This window comes from Cryptomeria japonica, chromosome 8 (assembly GCF_030272615.1).
Source record: "Cryptomeria japonica chromosome 8, Sugi_1.0, whole genome shotgun sequence".
NCBI lineage: Eukaryota > Viridiplantae > Streptophyta > Pinopsida > Cupressales > Cupressaceae > Cryptomeria > Cryptomeria japonica.
Genome location: NC_081412.1, coordinates 701661495 through 701672178, shown reverse-complemented (window position 1 = coordinate 701672178; position 10684 = coordinate 701661495).

Here is a 10684-nt window from a genome sequence, read left to right as displayed (position 1 = left end):
TGTTCTGAGTAGCACAATACTTGCTTGATCAGATCCTTCTAAACATTCTCAACACTTCTATACAACACACTCTTCATCTTAAAACTTATCACTCTTCAACATAAAACTCTTTTTCTCTTCATGCATACCATCATATCCAAAAATGATTTACTAAGATGACGATATATAGACATTCAGATTTCATGTTGGCCTAAGGAAATCACAACACAATTTCCTAGGTGCAGTGTATCTAGACAAGTGATCATAACTCATCACAAAAATTACCGCCAAAATTTTATCAGTGGAATAACTCATCACGATCTATGGTAACTCATCACAAAATTACCAAATACCAATTGGAACAATCAAATATCAGTTTGAGTAAAACATATGAACCGTTATCTTTGAATCTCCTATCATGATCTCCACTTGATCTCCATCGTGATCTTCATCTTGATGCTGACTTAGTATAGCCACAGGTTGTTTCTTATGCACATACCGGTTATCACAAAGTACCAGTTAGAGATTAACCACTAAGTATACTAGTTGACAGTGTAAACAATTGAAGTTACACCGGTAGTCAATATAATCATATGTGTGTGTGTGAGTATTTCATCAATGACAACATATGATGAATACATTACAATCATCATCATGCCAACAACCACAAACATCTAACTAACCATCCTCAGGAGAGGTGTCTGCTAGTAGTACATGACTCTTCACAATCAAGGACAACACTCTCAACATCTCTAGACCTCTCTTATCCGAGATGAGCATATCCCTCTAGGTATTAACTACATTCCACACCTAGGAGAGAACATTCTCTCGATTAAGAAACCCTTCGAAGTCTCTCAGGTTCTCTTCTAAAGACTAGATCCAATCAAAGTCGATAGTGACAGCAAAATCATGGTCAATAGCGAGAGGAGAAGGCGGCAGAGAGTTCGTTGGGGAAATTTTTTGGGAACTAGCAGTCGAAGAACCACCCATGAAAGGGATCCTAAGAGCACAAGAAGTGAGAAACTCATTCAGATCAGGGAGAGGATCCTTGTCCATCGTTCTAGGTAGAGGAGGACTGTAAAGATCAGGGGGAAAACTCCACCTAGAAGACCTCCTAACCATAGCTCCTATTGTAGTCTGAGTCATAAAGCTCATAGACGAGCTACACAACATTCAGGACCACACCATAAGGACACAAAAAAGTTGGTTTAAGTTAGATGCAAATACCAAAAGAAAATGCATCAATTTTATCAGATGCAAATGCTTGTTTTTGTTTGTTTTATTTTTTAGATTTTAAATTGTTTCCAGATTTTTTTTATTTTTATTTTTTAAAACTTTGTGAAAATTTTCAAAGACTAATGCAACTAAATGAAGCATAAAGTAAATAATACAAAGAAAATCTTGTATCACGTCAGGTTCACCAAAATGTAGCGGGGGAAATTTGCTACCTCAAGGATGATGGATACTTGAGAGCAAACTATCCCTCTGATACCTCTTCGAACTGGTGCTAAGATGGGCCAAGGGATAATAGAATTATGCTAGGATGTCAAACACTTGAGAGGTGTCTCTGGGTGGCTCCCCTAATCCTTTGTCCATGGGACAAGCATGCAGAGATAGGATACCAGTGTGGCACATTTTCGTCTTATATAGATGAAGCGTAGAGTCCGAGCAGAAATCTCTAGACACACTGATAGGATGTATTAACTGATAAAAAGGTATCAAAACAAAGCGATAACACATAATACAAGACTAAACCAAGAGATAAAAAGAAATGAGAGAATGTTACACGTGGTCCATGCTATGAAGCCTCCCGCAAGTTAATCTCCTCTTCACGGTGGTGTACCTACACACATGCAAGAAAGGAAAATGTTGGGAAGTGTGTTTTGGAGCCTACCTCAGTCAGACCCCCATTTTGGTGTTTCCACCTCCATGGAAAACCCAAGAAGCCATGGGAATAATAAAGTGATAAAGATAATTGAAAAGATGCAACAAGAGATTGGTAAAAGATATTGGAAAATGAAAGAGAGAGAGATCAAGGAAACTCCCCTTCCATAAATGATTGTTGGAAATGCTGGCATAGAGTGCTTGAAATGTTGCAAAAATGGTAATTCTTGTAGAATGTTGTCCAAAGATAACCTCCAAGAGCTTCAACCTGCAAAAGATCATCAACTTGCCAAGAGAATCCATCCAAATGCCTTTGAAATTGATAGATAAAGGTCCTGGAAGGAAACTAGACGTTGATGGGTGCATACAGAGACGTTACAATTCCTTCTAAGTGCAAGCATAATTCTCAAATGGCCACCCACACACTATCAGATTCGTGGGATGCTAGCACACCGCATGGATGTCTCTGCATCGCGCCTGTGATCCCGAAGATGATAGGTTTGCGACATTGGTGATACTTTGACCAAAGCTAACAAAGATGGTTTAAGTGGACAAAAGGACAATATGGCGAAGCCTGACCTCCGATGACATGGAGGAAGGCACCATTTGTCGCATTAATCACAAGGGATAAGATTTTTGACATTATAGATACAAAGCAAAACCTCATTTTGCTAAATAATCCAATAAAAAATCAACTGCAAAATGGTTGTTGTAGCATGCACCAAGCACAAAGATTACAAAACAAATCCTTGGCTTGCAAAGTTATCTGAACAAAAATCAACATCAAAATGGATGTTGCGGCGTGCACCAAACATATCATGGTGTGTGATCAATGTAAGGGCCTACATTTATTTCTAATTTCCACAACAATTTTAATGCTCATAATTACATATTAATGAAATGAAATAATTTACAATACAATTGATGATAGGATTTCTCATTTTTCCATGTAATCGTATCAATCCAAGTACTAGCACCTTACATAGAAAGTACTATGTTTCATCTTATATTCATATTATGGAATGAATCTTTCCATTTCCATGTACAAGTACATAAAGTAATAATTACATGATACATATAAAATCATATACAAATGAAGAGCGTTTGATCACCATTAACCTCTTGGTCTTTTGTTGATTGAGGATGAGAACATGATTAAGGCACTTTCCTACCTAGCCACATATTAAACACACCATGGGACTAAGAGGGGTGTTGAATTAGTCTGCACCTTAAAACAACTTATAATTATTTAAACTTCAAATCACAATTAACTTATCTCTACAATTATTAAACATAAAACCACAAAGCACAACACGCACAAGAACACCAAATTTATTTGGAAAACTCAAGAAGGGAAAAACCACGGTGAGAATCACACTCACAATATGAATAACTTATTACAATGTTTTAGGCTCAAGGCCAAGGAAGCTCACTGCACCTAACTGGACTTGCAAGACTAAAGCACACAACCTTAGGGCAAGCTACAAAGGACTTGCATTACTGAGACACACAATCTCAGGACAAGATACAAAAACTGCACAAACTTCCAAAACTAACTATCTTCCGACAAGTACAAGAAAATGAAGAATTAAAATGATCAAGATCTCTGTTAGCAGCGGGAAGGAAGGAAGAATTAGAGGGGGGTGAATCAGTCTTCACCGGATTAAGAAACTCAATCACAAAAATAGATCCATAGTACGATGAGACTCTGCAGTAGTATGTGAAAATGTTACACTGGGGAATGTACATGCATTCGGGCACACTGCCTAGATCTCACTGCTGAAATATAATGGCCCACAAGACTACAACCCTCAGGGAAGTATCACTGACTTGCAGTAAGTTTTGGACTACAATCCGGAAGGGATGAACTAAAAGAATAGCATCTCCAAATGCTTGATTGTAGTTCTGGTTAAGTACAGATGTCTGCCCTGCAACACCAATCTCTCTTCAACACAACACCGAAGGATAAAACTCTTGTTCACACATACACCACTCTCTGATAATGCAGACACAACATCAAAACCTAAATTACATGAGTATATCACCTATATATACAATTCATCAACCTTGACAACAAGGTCGGCTAAACCCTCAACCCTCAATTACAAAATTACATCACATGATACAAAGATCAACCACCAGACCAATATAATGATATACATGACATAACATGGACCTAATTCAAATTTCAAAACATGCAACACCACCGAAAATCATGCCAAGATCAACCGCAACACATTACACCACCAGGAAATCTACATAACACGAAGAACATCACCGATTGATAGAAACCACCAAAAACTCGCACAACGATCAATGCAGATCACCAAAACAAATAGTAAATGAGTAGGAAACACCCACAAGCATGTTATAATCATCAATAATAGCTACGCCAACACCACTAATCAAATATTCATCAATCAACACCAAAAACTCAGGAACACAACCAATCAACAACTGTTACAAAGAAAGATAACTTGTGGAGCACTGAATCATGATCCATTTGAAATGAAGATACACAAGACCATCCCAAGCAATATCCCAAAATATCAGCACAAGATCTGAGCACACCGGAATATATTAGAGGGTATAATGGACTCTACAAAACACTGATCAACAAACCAAAACTACAAAATGAATAATAAGATATTCCCAATCTACAATCATCGAAGCAATACATAGGAATATATTGACATCAATGACAACAACATATCCTAGCAGCAATAATGACTAACAATAGCCAACAATCTTTTGATCATAAAATTGTCCTTGAATGGAATATACCCATTACTTTTTTTGGAATTTTTTACAATTATAAACAATGCAAACACCTGTTAGGGTTAGAAAATGATAATCAAACACTGTTGAAAGTAACCCTTCCACTTTCTGATCACCAAGAGTCCAATGTGGGAAGGTGAGAGCATACAGTGATAAGGGGATCATTAGCTCAATGATCTACTATAAATTACAATGCAAGTACAATATTGGGCAACAAGCCAACCCCTTCTGCTTATCCAGCGGGTGAAAGAACTTCTACAGCAGTTTGGCGGTGCAACTAGCCAATTACAAGATTTAAAAGAACTATAAATAACAACAATCACTCTACCACTTATCCAGTGGGAGGACTGAAAATGGAATTGCAATCTACTCAATCGCTTATTCAATGGGAGGACAGTGTTACAATAACAAAAGAAAGGTAGCAAGCCAGCCTCTTCCACTTCTTAGTGGGTCCTGAGAAACCATCCAAAATAGATAGTTGTTATTACTACTAATCAACTCTACAATGCACAATATGGTTTTTCAAATTAAGAGATATCATTGTCCAAAGATAGGTGGCCAAGCCAGCCTCTTCCACTTATGTAGTGGGACTAAGAGTAAATAATAAACTTGATGTTAGTACTACTATCCAGCATTACAAAATGGATAAGAATGGTAAATCAAGTGTTGATAACAATTCCAACAGCTACAAACTAGTAAGATATTCACTCCCAAAACCAACATAGACAAACCTCACCAAAAAAACACTCCACACCAACAACTTCAGAATCCGATATGCAAACAACTCACTGGGAAAACGCAAACCAACAACTACAAAACTCACAAATGTACTCACAACTCTACCCACACTCAACAAAATAACCCCAAAATGGATGCAAATGAAAGATACAAGGTAGGCAGTAAGGATAGAACAAACAAACTGCACCCAAAACCCCTAAATTCCTTTATGCACACATTCCCAGGTAGTCCAGCATAATACATCCAAGGCAGAAGTACGATTTGGATTTTAAAAATAAATACTCGACATTAAGCACTACAAACTTACAAACATAATCACCTAGGGCATAGAAAAAGGATGAGCCATTACCCAGAATGAACTCACACATGAACAAATAGTTGTGAGTGAAAAAATTCTACAGCCACACCAAAACTAGCAACTTGAAAATCCACACATAGCACTCCAGAATAAAAAACCACAAAATCTTCATCTTTGTTGAGCTCAATCTTCTCCTTTGGATGAGAAACAGTCACAAGTTCAGCTAGGCGCTATCTCTCAAGCACAAAACTAAAAGTACTAGGAGGTATGCATCTCTTGAAGAAAAAGTTTGATAGTATTTCAACAACACTTTGTTATCATAGCAAATGGATACCCAAAATGAGAGCCCAAGGCCTTTATTTATAATCTTCTCTCCAAATCGAATTTCCTTTCCCTCCAATATGGGATTAAACATTGACATTGAAATTTCTTTTAATTTGCCTTTCATTTATTTTCATTCCATCTCCTTCCCAAATTGTCCAAGTGCATAGATGAGTCACTTTATTAAATTGTCAATAATATAATAAGTGAGCGCTCAACATAAACTTAGGCAAATGACTTTTAAATATTTATTTAACAACAATGTATTTCTCCCTTAAGCAAATATCAAATATATTGTAAAGTCATAATCCCTTTTAATAAAAAATACCCTCATGGGCGTACAGACTTAGGCTATAAGTTGATAAATTAAATATCAAATCAACCCCCTTTATGTCATACACCATTTACACCTAGGCCAAGGGGAAAATAATAATTAAAAAATACTCTAATTCTCATATACCAAATACTGCTCAAAATAATTTAAAGGCTGGAATCCTGAAAACTGCACTCCCTGCCATAGCTTCTGAACTGGACCACAACAACCTACCAAAAATAGTACTTACTATAAATAGCACACTGCTAAAATAGTAAGTGTTTCCAAAATGATTTTTAGCACATCTTGAGCAGTCATCGCAAGTAAGTCCGAAAAAAGTCTTCAGATTTATTTGCATGTTATACCATCACGAAGCTCTTTGAAAGCCCAGAAAATCCCAGAGAAATAAGTTGCTCTCGCCTCCACTTACTAAAAATAGTAAGTTTTCCAAACTCTGCTCCTTGCTATGCATGTACTATCATTGCGAAGCTTTGTGAAAACCCAAAAGGAATCCATAACCCAAACTAACAAACTCCAACATGTAGGCCACCAAAAAGGCCAAAACATCCTCCTAGAAAATAGGAAACCCTAATTTTGCCTATGACTGACCAACGAGTCTCAGAATTGGCCAACATACCCCAATACAAACTAGAGTGTAAAAGGGGACATTATAGTTCCCAAAATTGCTTGTCCTTAATCAATGCCACCACAACTCCAGAAAACTTTAAACTAATCCATACCCAAGCAAGTACGATCTCAGGGTCCCATGATCGTCTCAGGAACAACCAACCTTTCTGACGTTGCGCCACTCTGATCGAATTAGTGAAAACGTCATTGCCAAAATTGCACTATTCTCCCTTGTGACTCCAAAATGTTACCATCCATGATACTCAAACTAAAAAATCTTTAAGGACTGAAATCAATACCATGCAGCATCCCATGCCCATAAAGCTCTGAGTAATCAATATCAACAATGCCACTGTTTATCACAAGCCTGGGCAAAAGGAAATAAAGTCTACTCAACTATCAATCAAACTCCACAGTATGTCTCCCCAAGGTGTAAAGTAGAGCCATGACTCTAAATGTGACTTCTCCAAATCTTCCTGCAAGGAGGAAAACAATCCTTTGCAAGAGCTCAACAAACTCATTCTCATAACTCCACATGAATCTACTAGGCCCCAATTGAATTATTTTGATGCAACCATGGAGTCTTCTGAAATCTCTTATAGTTCCCACTCCAAGCACCTCAGAATGATGAACCATAGAAAGAAAAGGTTCATTGTCCCAATCATAAGTAGAAGAGAGGGCATAAGAATAACCACTAGTTAGAGCTTGAACACTTCCCATACACAGATACTGATTGCCCCAACTCGCCATACCTCTCATCTAAGACCATAAACCCATCCTACCAGGAGACTGTGAAGTCTGAAAAAGAGTACAACAACAGCCCATTGAGTCTGAAATGATTGACTTGAGATCTGATTTTAGGAAAATCAGCATCCAAGAAGATGAATAGATAATGCAACACAGGAAATTGTCATCCAAAAAAACACATCCACTCACGTCCAAGGCTGGAGATTTCCTCTCTAGTGACTCCAACTCCACATAGAACCATCCTTTGGTCTGAATATCTTCCCAATCCACTAGTTGATGAGCGAAAGGAACCATCAAAAGGCTCGTAAAGAAGGGAACAACACCATCAAGACTAAAAATTTGTTCCTTATCCCTCCAAAGTTCCTTCTTTCCACATGTAATAAGGTCCATCAGACCATGTTGACGATCTCGGGCCTGGATACCCAGCCAAAAGTGATCTTCAACACACTAAAAAGAAAATTCAACACATCCCTAAGTGCTAGTAAGGACCAAGTGCATACTTAATAAATTGATGTCTCCTCTAGCAAACCCTTGAAGCTAACCATGAAAGCTTCAACAACATTGGAGTATGGAACAAATGTTCTCCTCAAATCCAACTCCCAAAATGGACTAGTATGAGCCTTATTATTATTCAACCCAAGGAATAGGTTATCAAGCATGTAATCACCATGTTTTGGTCCTTCTTTCTCCCCTACTACATGAGTAACAAGTCTGAAATCATCACTCCTTGTTGATGCAATGAAACCATGGACATCTACTAAACTGTGTTTAGACAACACCTTGATGCCAAAGATGTTGAAATCATCCCGATATAACACTTCCCAAGTGGAGTCTTCATCCTCAACCCCACTTATGCATTCACTGTTTGTTGGCTTGATGATGATTTTAGTGTTTTCATCATTTGTTGTCATTGATGAAACACTCACACACACACACATGATTATATTGACTATCGGTGTAACCTCAATTGTTTACTCTATCAACCAGTATGTTAGAGGTTTATCTCTAACCGGTACTTTGTTTCAACCAGTATGTGCATAAGAGATAGTCTGTGATTATACTAAGTCGGCATCAAGAAGAAGATCAATATGGAGATCAAGCGGAGATTCAAGGACAACGGTTCATATGTTTTATTCAAACCGGTATTTGATTGTTCCAACCCGTATTTGGTAATTTGTGATGAGTTACCACATTTCATGATGAGTTACTTGCACCGACTGCTTGGTGGCAATTTTTGTGATGAGTTATGATCACTTGTCCAGAAACACTGCACCTAGGAAATTGTGTTGTGATTTCTTAAGGACGAAATGAAATCATAAGGTCTATATATTGACATCGCAATGAATTATTTGATATAGTGAAAAGTGTTATGTTATGTGCGAAAGGAAAAAGAGTTAAGTTGCAGAGTATGCAGAAGAGCAGTGTTAAATATGTTTAGAAGGATTTGATTAAGCAAGTATTGTGCTACTTAGAACATATCAAACCATTCTTGTTGTTTTCTAACCATTATAGCACAATCAAATCCCCTAACTGGGTAAGCTCTAACAAGCTTCAATGTATAAATCCTTTAACAGGGTGATCCATTAGTTTAGATTCAGAAATCCAACATCGAGGTTACTCCTAATAGGGTACTACCTTTAACAAGGTATAAGCTTCTAATCAACCTTTGGGATCTCTAACAAGATTCGCTCCTAGCATAGCACTTTGTAGACCTTAACCGGACAGTTATCTATTACTGAGATAGTTAACTTGTGAGTTCCATCTCACTGTGGTTTTTACCTATTTGGGTTTTCCACGTATAAACACTTGTGTTATGGTGGATGCTTTACTTTTTGTGGATGTTATATCTTTTTGGATTGCATGCATTGTGTTTAAAAGTTGTGTTAAGTTCTACCATGTTGGAAGAACAAATTCAATCACAAAGAATGAAGGGTGATATCTCTAGACTTGGTTTTCACACAACTAAGAAAGGTGAATCCTCCGGTACAAAAAGCAACAATCCTAAGAACAAATATGCTCCTAAGATCAATAAGCCTACCAGTAAGAAGGTCTCTAAACCTGTTTGTTTTGTTTGCCATAAACCTGGTCACACTGCAAATGTTTGTAGAGACAAACCTAACAGAAATGCAAGTTACAATACTAATGCTAGGTATGTGTCCAAGAAATTTGAAGGTCATTGCTTCACATGTGGAATGTATGGACATAGATCTGTTGAGTGCAGATATGGAGCAAACAATCCTGTACCACACATTCATCCAAGAACAAATGGTGATTGGATAAGGAACTTTGACAACTGGGTAAGAACTAGCAAGGACCCTACGGCAACCGATTTAGTCCATTTGAGATGGAAAAGGTAACAAATGTTATTTGCACCATCTATAATAACTTTGGTCATGTGGCTATGAACTGCAGAAGAAGAACAGGAAGAGGAAATGCAAGACCTTGGAGATCATCTGGTATGGCCTGTTATCACTGTAACAAACTGGGGCACTTAGCAAAATTCTGTAGATCCAGAAATAGCAAACCGGTCAATTCTTCTAAGGATCAGAAAGGAAAGCAAAAAATTAATGTTGAAGAAACCAAAGAGGAAATGAATCAGAATTGGAAGAAGAAAAGTGATGACTCGCCTGGAAAAGAAATTGTTCCTTCACCCAGTGAAGAGAGCCCTACACCAGCGACTTAAGCCTTTTTAATATGGCTAAGAGGATCTCAATGGTTAAAATACCTTCGGACCCCTTGAGAAAAATGAGCGGGAAAAGAATTTTGAAACATGAAATTTTGGTAACTTTTTGTCAATATGTTATCAACCGGTTTTCCCCTTGAGCAGTGAAATTAGGGTTTGTAACCCTAATGGACGAGCATTTAATGCAGTAGGTAAAAAGGATAAAAGCGAGTTTTACTTTGTCATTTTTACCCTAATGCATTCAAGAAATAAATTTGGAGCGCTTGCTGAGCTAAGAAAGATTGTTTTGATGTTAATTGCCGAATTGTTTCATGAT